The sequence below is a fragment of the Pinus tabuliformis genome, chromosome X, assembly GCF_031772625.1.
Source record: "Pinus tabuliformis cultivar Carrire ecotype Pingquan chromosome X, CPIR1, whole genome shotgun sequence".
In the NCBI taxonomy this organism is placed as follows: Eukaryota; Viridiplantae; Streptophyta; class Pinopsida; order Pinales; family Pinaceae; genus Pinus; species Pinus tabuliformis.
The window spans coordinates 814,817,434-814,822,797 of NC_142308.1; positions in this window are offsets into that span (position 1 = coordinate 814,817,434).

Sequence of the window (5,364 nt, forward strand, 5' to 3'; positions counted from 1 at the left end):
ATATTCTTAAACTGAAATGATGGATACATATTGCATAACTGAAGAAAATCGAGTGTTTCCACCTATACTTATTGACAAGGTCTATGACTTCAAAATTTTCCTTAATGGATACACCAAGGAGGGAAAAAATGCACTAGTTGGACATCTTAATGTCCAATACTTCCAATTTCTTGTACTCAATGATGTTTCAATACTAAGGTACAAAGAATCAATTAGAGATACTAAGTGGTCATAACAAGTTGAGTTATGGAGATGATGAAGGTCGACCTATAATTCCCATAGGGAAGACATCTTTTTGAGCTTCCAAACAGAATGATGTCTATTTAAAAGAACTAAACGAAGGGATAACATCATACATAAAAATGTGGAAAGACACTATCGGGAATGAGGATTCACCAACTATTACAGAGGGATGGAAAAATAAAGTAGTGTATTGGGAAATAGTTCTTGATACATTAGATGGAATCTATAATGATCATAGAATAATAGATGGAAGTGATTCATCTTCTGAGGATTTCTGGCCCAAGAGAAGGTAAAGCATTGATGTTGATTGTAATGCACTCCATGTAATCTCAAGTATTATGGATGGAGATTTTGATAATGCGATAGATGAACCAATCTATGTTGGATCCAAATGAAACAAGCCAAAGCCAACATTCAATCTGATGATTGATGTTGAGAAAGGAAGGATGTTGCTAGTTAGATCAGGAAATGAGGATGCAGGAGAGATGATTTGGATGGCAAAATCCATCTCATATATCTTTAGGGATAATGAAATTGAGAATCTTCATGTAAAGGTTGACTAGTGGAAGCCTATGTCAGGGAAATACAATGGAAATTTCTTAGAGCAATATTGGATACCAAATCCTGATGACACAGAACTTGGTTCTATTCTAATTAATACCATAGTATGGGCATGGGTGCCAAAGAAAGAACAATGCAAGAACAAATATCTTAATATTAGGTTTATATCATTCATGAATGTAAAAAAAAAATTAAAGATCTATTAACATACATTCAGACACACTTTTCAATATTTGTTGTATATAAAATATTACCTTCATATTATTTTTGGAGTTTTATATTATTTAGTATTTCAATGTAATCATGTGTTGATACAAATTACATGACATTGCCATAAAATATTTAAGTTTTCAAAGCTTTATTTGACCAACATGAATTCTCACCATATCAAATATGCATAATCAAATTCAATAATACACTTAAAATCATCTTCTAAACTTGGTCTATTAAAACAATAGTGGGGTACCTAATTAGTATTCTATTTAATATAAATCATTTAAACACTTAATGAATAGATGCTAGACACTTGTAATAATGTTTGAAGTGAGTTTTCCTTAATATTCCTTATTATAATTTATATAAATCAAGTTTGCTATTTTGTTGCACTCTAATTTATAAAAAAAAAAAAATTTGATCATTGAACAACACAACTAGACTTATAGATTTTGAAGTGGTGCCAACATTGTACTATTATAATAAATTTGTACTCAACTTAGGAAAAGTAGTTAGTGTCAATTTAAAATGGTCAATAATAGTAAGAAAAACAATATTAATATATTGTTAAAAAACTTTATAGGTAAGATTTTTTTTACAAAATCTATTATTCATGAGTCAAATTTAATACATAAATATAAATATTAATGATAATAGAAATAATGTGAGGAATCTAAGTTTTAGATGAATGTTAATATGTTCTTTTCAATACAATATCCTTAAACACTACAGGAATAAAAACTAAACATTTGTAATAAATAGTTTAGTCAATTTTCTCTCTTTCCTCTTGTATTTGAAAATAATCAAATTGTACTACTTTGTTACTATTCTAATTCGTGATTGATTTTAATCATTAAAACGATTAGTAATTGAGTCGAGAGGCTCATCCTACAACCCAATATGAGGATATGTGTAAGTTTGTCTGTCGTTTGTGCCCCTTTAAAATAAAAAATTATGTTCTAAATAGAAAAATAAAAAAAATGAATATGTTGTAAAGTAATTAGAAGAAAAAAATGTGTGAATCAGATGTTTAAATGTTATATTTTTCAAAAATATTTCATCTAGAGATTCAAATAAACTATTTGAAGATCTATTTTAACTAATTTATGTCAATATCAACTTCATATATATCTATATATATATAAAATAAGTTTTTATGGTTAAAATTTTTATTGGTCTTATGTATACTCTATTTTAGCATTCAAAAATACAGTTTCAACAATGAAAAATAACACATTGTATTTTGCACTCTAAAAATATTTGCACATGAAGAAATTTGATCCCTCATTCGTACTTAAGATGGATCTATGTTAGTATATATTGGACACATTACTATGATCATTTATCATTAAATAATTTTATACTTAATATGTATCTTGCATATTAATATATTATTCATTAAGTAAGCCTCAATCAACTTAGTTTTTAACACAAAAGTACAAATAATAAATAAAAATAAATTATGCTACTACTCGCATTCAACATTTAATTTGATCCTAAAAAAATATTTCTCCTCGACTCTAAAATGGTGCAAATTTCCTACAATAGTATGAAATGATGATGGCGATAATGATGATTATCATCCACTAAGACCAAATATGGTATATAAGAAGGCAAAAAGATATTACCCAAAATTATTTCTAATTTTATTGTTATGCTCAAAAAGAATTAAAAGAAGTGTTTCAAGCTCATCATAGTTTTGTTTAGTTAAAAGATCAAGAAGGTTGGTAGCGTCACAAGTATTTTGAAATTTAAATCCAATATGAGTATAAACTCGATGATCTATGAGATTTATTAAATCTTCAATGATATTACTAGTGTTGCAAAGATAATAGACTTTCAAATTGTGCCAACATTGTCTTAGTAATAATTGTAACTTAACACATACATGATATTTACTATATCGGATTATAATTAAATGGGTTAATAATAGTAAAATACACATCATTCTTTTCATAAAATAACCTTAACAAACTTATATTTTAATACAAACCATAAAAATATTAAAACGGATAATGTAAGGAATCCAAGATTAAGACGTGAAAGATTTGCTTTTGCAAGTTTATATGAATTTGTTTAATAAAGTTTATCATGATAATTTTTTCACAAAAAATGATGAATATCTACATTAAAATTAGTGAACTAAGTGAATTTCTAATTCCTCATTTTGAAAAAACTTAATCTAGTTAAAGTTTTATAGTCTAGATCCATTGAATACTTCCAAATTTAATGAAATATGTGTTACTTACATTGAAATATTTTTAAGAAGTATAAAAATTATGCATATTCCTCATATTTAAAAGTGAAAATATAAGTTGTTTTTTCAATTACTTTATCTTTCTCTAAAATTAATATAAAATTAAGTTATTTTGCATGGTTATTGAAATATTTTATTTATGATAAAGAGTGAGAATGAAATATTTTTACAACCACTCTTTCATACTTGGTTATAATACTTTTAATTAAAACTTTCTAAACAATTATATTCATTTTTATTTTTTATTATAGTCTACATTGTTTTTTTATTTAGAAAAATATTTTATTTTTATTTTAAAAGGAACATGTGTCAGCTCCACTTTGAGTACGGGCATAATCACATATCACCCTCATATTGGGTTGTAGAATGCGTCTCTCGCACAATAAATAGAAATTGCCATAAAAAAATACTCTAGTGTCTTCCATATTAAAATATTTTTGCATTGAGAGACACTCTCCATCCAGTATGGAAGAGAAGTTGTAAAGTCCTATTATATTATTGTTATGCTATGTTATCTAAACATGTTTATATTACTATTATGTTATGTTATCTAAACATTTTGGGTTGAGCTTTGACAACCTATAGTGTTTTCTCTAATGTAGAATGAAAAAGAATCATATATTTAGGATTTAGGAAGTTTAGCATTTGTGCATGTTACAGATAGGCATCGATGTTTTATTTATTTGTATTTCCATAACCAAAGAGTATTTACAACCTGAAATTTTCGTTATTCAAGTGCTTCCTCAGCCAGAGGGAGGAGTTATTAATCACGAATTTATGTTCGATGTGGATTTGCACTCTCTTTTGGACAAGTGAATCACCGCAAGAAATTTGGGAGAGTTTTGTCTATTGCCAGTAGGCATCAGGGTTTGATTCATTTGTATTTTTATAATGTAGAGACGATTTATAACCTGAAATTTCCATTATTCAAGTGCTTCGTCAACTAAAGGTAGGATTTGTTGATTAAAGTCGAAGGTATGTTCGATGTGGATCTGCACTTTCTCTTTTGGACAAGTGAATCACTACAAGAAACTAGGGAGAGTTTTGTTGCTACCTCACTAGTTTTTCCAAACCTAAATTTGTAACATCCATGGAATAGGCTGCATATTTCTCTCCCATGTCACAAATCTCCAACTAACGCGAAAACATGCTAAGTCCTTGAGTGAAAAGATGCATGGCACATCTTTCGGCAGATTGAGCGAAGGGATGCCTGAGGTATGGGCAATAGTTTCTATGTGACAGGTTTTAGTCAACTAGAGAATAACTTCAAGCAAGTCACCTGAGATAGGCTTCCAGGGAAACCCTAAATATGTTTTAGAACTATCGATGGTAGGAATGTCATCGGTGAATTGTTTAGGATGTTTCATGGAAATTCAATTGTGCAGTTGGCGGGGGATATGAGAGTCTGGACATTTTTCATATTTAAATTACCAGTCTAATTGAACTATGGAGAGTAGTATGGCTCCTCTACAAATCAATTTGTGACAACAGATATCATTGTGGAGGGCTATTTAACTTTTCTGTAGCTAGCCTATTTTCCACAGTTTATTATATGCCCTAACTGGTGTGATCAGTGTTTTTAATGGTGTATTTATTTTTCACGGATGGTAAATCATGTTTGACATTACAGAAGGGAGAAATGGGTTGTTTATCATAGATGGTATGCATTATCTTGCAATCTATGTGAAAATAGGACAAACGCTTATTCTCATAACCCAAATGGTTTTATTCCATTAGTCATGGAGGATGATCTAATATATTGTCTGAATGATTCTTTGGTCCATCAATGGACCTAAGCAAACTGAAAGGAAATTCAATTCATTGTGAACTTTGTGATTCTCACTTTATTATATCTGGAAACTTTGTCTACGAAACACAACAAGATTATCCATCACCCTGGCCACATAGACTACTGGAACACAAGAATTGGAGGTGATTATTGTCTTGCCTCCCTTTTTAATTCAATGCATGCACAAGGGATTTTTGCACCAGGCTGCAATAGGAAACTTAGGGACAAGACTATCAAGTTATTCTAAAAGAGTACATGTATTTTAATACCATCCCAAAGGAAAAGAGTAGCAAGTGTTTTA